Source organism: Podarcis bocagei (assembly GCF_964188305.1).
Source record: "Podarcis bocagei genome assembly, chromosome: W".
Classification (NCBI taxonomy): Eukaryota; Metazoa; Chordata; class Lepidosauria; order Squamata; family Lacertidae; genus Podarcis; species Podarcis bocagei.
The window spans coordinates 92,585,427-92,593,578 of record NC_138131.1 but is presented as its reverse complement, the minus strand read 5'-3'; positions in this window follow the sequence as shown (position 1 = coordinate 92,593,578).

The window sequence follows — 8,152 nt, the reverse complement described above, 5'->3', positions numbered from 1 at the left end:
GGAAAGCCTTTTGTAAAGGATTAAATCTCCATCGGTTAAAACTACCGATGTAGCGTCTCAGGGGCCTCATCTTTTGATGTTGTTTCAAGGGCAATTGCTGATCGGCAATTGATCCTTGGTTGTCAAATGTTTCGGAAGTCGAACGGTCTCCCGGAACGGATTATGTTCGACAACCGAGGTTCCACTGTACAGCCGTACCTTGGAAGTCGAACGGAGTCCGTTCCAGAAGTCCATTTGACTTCTGAAACGTTTGGAAACCAAAGTGCGGCTTCTGATTGACCTCAGGAAGCTCCTGCAGCCAATCAGAAGCCGTGGAAGCCCCACTGGACGTTCGGCTTCCAAAAGAACGTTTGACTCCCAAGGCATTCGGGAGCAGAGGTACAACGGTATCCAGAATAGTGGTTTGCATGACCAACTAAGGAAGATAATAACGCAATAAAATTCAAAACAGCAACGATCAATTGCACATTTATTCCAAATCCAGTTAAAACTATTTAGTTCAATTAAATCAGTAAAATCAATGAGCTTGATCGAGTGATACCAGTTTTTCAAATTCTGATAGTTATACCCCCAATGCCCCTCTTGCCTCCTAGCACCCTCTGGTTAATCCCACAGCCTGTGCCCACTCTGGGAACCCCTGTTCTAAGCAGTGAAAAACTATGGGGCGACAATACAGAAAGAAAGTGCTTTTTTAAAAAGCCAGTCCTTTTTTTAAAAAAAAAATGTTTAGGGGTACTCTCATTTTCCTAGGCATATTGAAATACTGCCCCTCAATGAGGCCAAACGTAGATTCACAAGATGTTTAGGGGTATGCGTATGCCCCTCGCGTCCCCTCAGGAAAAAAAGCACTGGGTAGGACAATACGCAGGCCACATCTGGGTGATCTTTCCTCCTGGGACTTTATTCCTTGATTACACAAATGCAGAGTTCCCTGTTACTCACCAAATTCACACTGCTATGTCGTTGTGATGGTGACGGAAAATTGGATCTTTGGCATTGAAACGGGAAGGTTTCAAACAGGAGGTCCGCCTTCCCCTTTTGTAAATAGACTGAAGCAAAGACGTTGCAAACTAAAGTCTGGAAAGCCTTTTGTAAAGGATTAAATCTCCATCGGTTAAAACTACTAAACCCCCCTTGGTAGCAGGAGAAGAGGGGGGAATTTTAGACTGCCTAAGCCTGCAGGAGAGAGAGTGAAGGAAGATAAATTACCAGCGTCTTGAACCTGGGAACGGGCTTTTAGTAAGATCGACTTTTTGGGAAAGTTCATTGACTGTGAATAATGTCTGCTGACAGATAGCTAAATAAGAGAAATATATTGTTTCAAAGTTTCCTTTTGCACTTGAAAAGGAGCAAATGTAACTGAAAACTGAACTAACTTTGTTGCTGGATATTTGTTTAAAAGGATGGTTACAATAGAAATTGTTTCCTCTAGAGGGAGTTTTTGAAACTGTTGCAGGAGTGGATCTGGGGAATTTTTCAGCTGTAGAGATTAAAGACCGTGTGACACAGAGACTGACCGTGTGATACAGAGACTGACCGTGTGATACAGAGACTGACCTTGGACAAGAATGTTGACAGAAGAAGCCCTAGTGATTGCATTTTGCAAGACAAGTGCTTCATAAGAAGATGGATGTGATGATTATTAAAATTGACAATATGGGACAAAAAAATGACTGAGTTGGGACTAAAAGTGAATACCTATACAGAAACAACCCAGGATTTGACTCAGGAATCTGTTTTGACACTGCAAGCTGTGGAGAAGAAGAAGGAGAAAGTTGTTATTGAACCTCAAGTAATTGAAGTGGATAGAGCCTCGGCCTTACAGAGGCAATTTGATGAATATAAGCTGTTGCCCTTTACAATTGAATCCAGAGAAAGCCAGATTTGGAGGGATGGAGTCCCGCTTGGATTGGAGAAGGAAAGTTGGTTAGATTCCCCTATGCAGGTTTGGGATCTGGATTTGGGTCAGGGGGAGATTGGAGTTGTGGGGGCCTTTAGCTTTGGAGGGACTTTGAAACACGCTCTGAAATATTGTTTGGACTTTAGTTCTGACTATGGAGAATAGGCTGACCTGTCGAGAAGGAACAATGACATTGCTAGGTTGGAGTTTCCCCGAGATCTACTCCTCAGTGCCAAAGGAAGGAAACTAAGAACAAGATCAGCAGAAGACAAAGTGAAGCACATGTATAGATATGAAGAAGACCTGCAGAAGGGACATGGAAAAGAGTTAAAAGCCTCGGATAGAAGATCACCAGGTTGATGGACCATATGGAATTGATAGAAAGGACTGACAGAATCCGACTCCAGGGAGAAGAGACGGTGGAAGAAGAGTGGGAAAAAGTTTAAAAAATTTATTTAGAGAAATATTGTTAAATTAATGAGTGTTAGAAAAATTGTTGGAATGAAATTATACGGCTTTAGTAGAAATGTTATAAGGAATTAAGTATATATAAGTTTTAGGATTTTAATGGTAAGATAAGGTTAAAATAAATTAAGACAATTAAATGACAGAAAATAGTGAAAGATGGAAAGGATTTGCTGAAATAATTAATAACTAGAATACAAAAAAGGGAGGTGTGAGGAGGTCGATGAAACAAGTCAATGAAAGATAAAGATATGGAAATATTGGAGGTGTTTTTTAATTGTTTTTGTTTTTGTTCGGATGTATTGTGTTTTTCGGTCTTTTATCTCTTTTCTTTTTCTTTATATGTACTGTAATGTTTTGATTTGTATTGTTTACCTTTGCTTTTCTTCATTACTTTGTTTTGTAATCCTTAAACTTTTAATAAATATTATTATTTTTTAAAAAAGGATTGCGATTGGTCTATAGTTGTTAATAAGTAGATTGTCCGTTCCCTGTTTTGGAATTAATGCAATAAGGCTGTCTTTCCATGAGTCTCGGCATGGTTCCATCTTTTAAAATGTTGTTCATGATACTTCTTAATGGGTCAGACAGTATGTCCTCAAATTTTTTATAATATATTGCCGGTAGGCCATCTGGCCCTGGTGACTTTCCTATCTTTGCTTCCTTAATTGCTCTTTGAATTTCGTACAATGTAATAGGGGCATTCAACAGTTCTTTTTGTTCTTTAGTAAGTTTCGGAAGACCGTTCTGTTCTAAATATTCTTTAACTTCTTCTGATGTTTCATTTCCTTCCTTATAGAGTTCTCTAAAGAATTCGAGAAATCGTTTCTCTATTTCTTTAGGGTTGTTTATTATTTTGCCTTCGCACTTAACTCTATTTATAAGCCTTTCTGCCTCTCTCTTCTTTAATTGCCATGCTAATAACCTTCCTGGTTTATTAGCATGTTCAAAGGTTTTTTGTTTCAATAATCTTAGTTTCCATTCCATTTCTGCATTTATTAGCATTAACTATTGAGATTGTAGGATCTTAATATTTCTTTTTAATTCTACACTATTTGGTTTTTTGTATAATTCCAGCTCGCTTTTTCTAATCTCCTCTAAGATTTCTTGTTTTTCCCCCCTTTTGTTTTCTTTGAATTACGTTTTGTTGAATAAAGAAACCTCTTAAGACAGCTTTACTAGCATCCCAGACTATCTTTAAATCGGTGCCCTTATTTAAATTCAGTTCAAAAAAGTCCTTTAAGGTCTTTTTTGCTTTTTCTATTATTATTTCATCTCTCAATAAAGTTTCATTTAATCTCCATCTTATAGATTTCCTCTTTCCCCAAGTCAGCGTTACTTGTACTGCATTATGATTAGCTATTGTCTTTGGTTGAATTTCAAATTTACATATTTTGACTGTCAAATCTTTTGTTAGCCAGATGGCATCAATTCTTCCTGCCGAGTTACTAGGGTAGGAAAAAAAGTGTATTCTTTCACTGTCGGATTTTGTATTCTCCATGCGTCCTCTAAACTTAACAAATCTACTAACTGAAAAAAGGTTTTGGGGAGTTTTATTTGCTGTTTTTTAGTAGTCTTTTTGGATCTGTCTAAATCAGGATTTACCACGCCATTTTGGTCTCCTAAAAATAAAATTTTCTCTCCAATAAAATCCCCCAACTCTCGTTCCAACTTTTGATAAAATTCACTTTTTTTTTTCATTCGGTGTATAAAAACTGATAACTTTAATTCTTTCCCCCAGGACTATTATTTCTATGACAACGACCCTTCCTTGTGAATCTTTATAGATCAATTTCGGCTCCAAATGCTTTTTTGCGTATATTGCAACTCCATTCTTCTTAGATTTATCTGAAGAAACAAAATCAAGTCCCAGTTTCTTATTGGATAAAATTCTTGTGTGTTGTTTTGTGATATGAGTTTCTTGCAAAGATATCAAATCCAATTTCTGTTTGCTGAATATAAATTCCACCTTATTTCTTTTCTTTTTATCATTTAAACCATTAACATTCCAGGTAACAATCCTTAATTCCATTATTTACTACACAGTGATTCAATTTCTTAACAAAAAATAAAATAAAAATAAAATAATTTTTTTAAAAAAAGAAATTCAGAAAAGTCACTTGTCCTTAATGCTTGAGATTCTTCCTCCTCGGATTGTTTTTTAAGATCGTCCGCCCCTCCTCTCAGCTGTCTTTTACATCCTAACTCCTCTCTATATGTTCTCCAAAATTTGTCAGCGTCCTCCCAAGTAACAAATCTTCTCCTTTTCCCTTTGTAAAAAAAGGAAATTCCCTCAGGGAATTCCCATCTGTGCACAATTGATTTTTTATTTAGTGCTTCCACCAACGGTTTATATTTTTCCCTTTTTCTTAAAAGCTTCGATGGAACAATTTTTCCTGAATTTTAAGTTTTGTCGTACTGCTAATTTGTAGTATTTTATCTCTAATATCCATATTCACAAAAGTTACCAGACAGTCCCCTGGCCAATTATTAGCTCTTGCAATTCTTGATCTGATTCTAAAGGCTCTCTCAATTTTATTTCTCATTTCCTGTTCTTCTATTCCAATCCATTTGGCTAATTCTGATGATATTTTTTGCTCTATCACTTCATCTGGTTCTTCTGGAATAGATCTAAATCTCAATGTTTTTTCTCTTCTGTGCATTTCAATCATAGAGATTGAATCTAGGACTGCCTCATGGGCTTCTTTCATATCTGCCAGCTCTTTCTTAATTTTTTCTGTTTCCCCTTCCCCCCCCCTCTCCTTCTGTACTTTTCTTAGCCCTTCCTCCAAACTTATCGTTTTCCCTTTTAATTCTTGTACAGTCTTTGTTATTTCCAAATTTTTAACCACCAGATCATTGATTTTAACCATCATTTCTAACACCATTTTTGCATTTTCCTCTATTTTTTGCCCCATCTTATCCAACTTTTGATCTGTTGATCTTATACTGTTGTTCATCTCTTTCTTCATCTCTGAAATGTCTTTTCTCAGTCCCAGGAGAAGATCTCTCATTTCTGAATTCATTTCTGGGGTCTTGATTTGCGTTTCTCCTGTTAGGATTTGCAGATAACACTGCTGCCGCTGGATTCATAAATTTCTTATTCACATTTGACATAACCAGTTGTTTTATAATCCGTTAGTACCCGTAGCTACTTCTTTTCCTGACAAATTGTGTTTTATAATACTTCTATATTACACCTGTCAGAGCTGCTTCCAGATCCTAGCTCACAGAGGATCACGCTAGCCAGCGATCATTAAGTAAAAGTCTTTATTGAATTACAGTTTCCATTCTCAAGCTGCTGCGTGCAACTCTACGTCTAGTGGCTAGATCGGCGAAGCTCCGTCTGAGTCTCCGCCCCTTGTGCACCAACTTAATATCCTAGCCCTGCTCCACCTTTTCCGCCTGACTGTTCTCCTCTGGGTCCCTCTGCCCCCCGGGGTCTCTTCCTTCCTGGATTCTTCTGACGCCGACCCCCCGGACCCTCCTGTCTCCTTGCGCCGGGCTTTAGGACCTGGCTCTCGTTCAGGGCTGCCTACTGCGTCACTTTCCTGTGCATTTGAACTTGGCGCGCGCGCCCAACCTTCCACTTTCCGTCTGACCGTTTCTTCGCTCCCCGATGGAGGTGTGGCCACTCCTGACTCATGCCCTCCCCCCTGTTGTGAGCTGCCAGCGCTTGATCCCTGGCTCCCTTCCTCTTCCCTGCTCTCCGGCGGTGACGCTGGTCCCGATTTCCAACTGCTCTCCTCTGAGTCCCCTCTGGCTCTATCTTCCTGGGGTTTCCCCCTAGGCTCCCCCCTTGCCCTGGCCACTGGTGCTCCTTTCTGTGAATCTTCTGATTCACTGGAAAGACTCGGAGATCTCGGGTCGTCGTCATCACTCATCTTTTCTTCTGCCTCCTCCCCCTCGCTCTCTGTTTCCTCCCTTGCCCTTGCCTCTGCTCCTGAACCCCTGACATCCATCCCCCCCTCGAAGCCCCCCGTTCCCCCCTCCCCTCCTTCCGGTGCGGGAGCTGGGTGCTGCTGTGTCAGAGGGACGAACGTCGGATACAGTTCGCTTCCCGTGGCGGGCCTCCATCTGAAGTCTCCCGGTTCTTCCTCCCTGCTCTCGTCGACGACGGTCACCTCCGCTTCCATCTCTGTGCCGCCGTGCTCGAAACCAGGGTCGTCCCCGAAAACGTCCATGTCCGTCTCTCCCTCACTTCCTCCCAGCGGCGTTGCTCGTCCTGGACCTTCCAGCCACTTCCTGCGCCACTGCTCCTCTGGTCTATCGTCCCACCAATACGAGGGTTCTGAGGCAGATCCCGAGGGTGACCCCTCCGGGGAACGGGTGTCTCGTATCGGGTCCTCGTCCGAGTCGAATCCCCGGAACGTGCTGGCAGAAAGCGTGGGCGTGAAAAGCCAGTCGTCGAAAAAGTCTGCTGGCATTGGTCTATGTGGGAAAAGGGCATGAAACTCGTCTTTGAGCAGAGGTTCGTCCAAGGCGTAGCCCGGCACCCAGCTGTTCGCACTGGCCGGGGTGCCCTCTTTGGCGAGAAGGTATTCTACCCCCTCCTCCCCCCATCTGGAGTCCAAAATCTCCGTGACTTCGTTGATGCGCTCCTCCTGTGCCACTCCCGCGTGCCCGGTTCTTTCTCTGAGCGGACTCGGTGCCGTTCCGGGTTCCTGAAACCTGTGCGGTGCCTTGTAGGGAGTGAGCACCGATCTGTGGAACACCGGATGCATTCTGGAACCCTCCGGAAGCGCCAGCCTGAAAGCCACCGGGTTGACCTGCCCTTCGACTTGGTAGGGCCCCAGTTGCTTATGCCCTAGTTTCTTCTTGGCCAACGACCTGGCCGGCACTGCGTGGGCTGCTAACCAGACCCAGTCTCCCACCTGGATCTCTTCGCCAACCCTTCTGTGTTTGTCCGCTTGTACCTTGTATGCGTGTTTGGCCAGCTCCAGGTGCCACCGCAGCTGATCGTGGACCTCCTGCAACTCCAACGCGAACGCGTCTGCTGTCTGCGGCTCCCCCTCCCCCATTCTTTCCAGTCCCGGGAAGGTTCTGGGGTGCCTCCCGTTGTTGGCGAAGAACGGCGTGACCCCCGTGGACACGTGCTTCGTGTTGTTGTAGGCGAACTCGGCGAGCGGCAGGTAATCCACCCACGTCGCAGGCTGTTGATTCGCATAACATCTCAGGTACTGCTGCATGATGGCATTGACCCGCTCCGCTTGCCCGTTGGTCTGCGGGTGTCTCGCCGACGCCAGGTTGATCTTGACGTTCAGGAAGCCCATCAGCTTCTGCCAGAAATTCGAGATGAACTGCCGCCCCCGGTCGGACAGAATAGACCGTGGCAGACCGTGAACCTTGAACACGTGGTCTATGAACAGTTTGGCGGTGTGCTCCGCCGTGGCCACCTTAGCACACGGAATGAAATGTGCCATCTTGGAGAACAAGTCCACCACCACCAGCACGGCCGTCTTGCCCCTCGAGCTGGGCAGATCCGTGACAAAGTCCAGGGCCACTCTCTCCCATGGTTCGACCGGAGTTTGCAGCGGTTCCAACAGTCCGGCCGGCGGCCTGTGCACTGGTTTGGCCCTCTGGCAGGTGTCACACCTCGCCACGTAGTCCGCGACCTCCCCTCTCATTCCGGGCCACCAGAAGTCCCTGGCGACTAATCCCACCGTCTTCTCCTTGCCAAAGTGCCCGGCAGTGGGCGCGTCGTGCAGCTGCTGCAATACCTTGGCGCGAAGTTCGTCTCCCGGCACGTAGATGGCCCCTTTACGGATGAGCAATCCATCTCTCAGC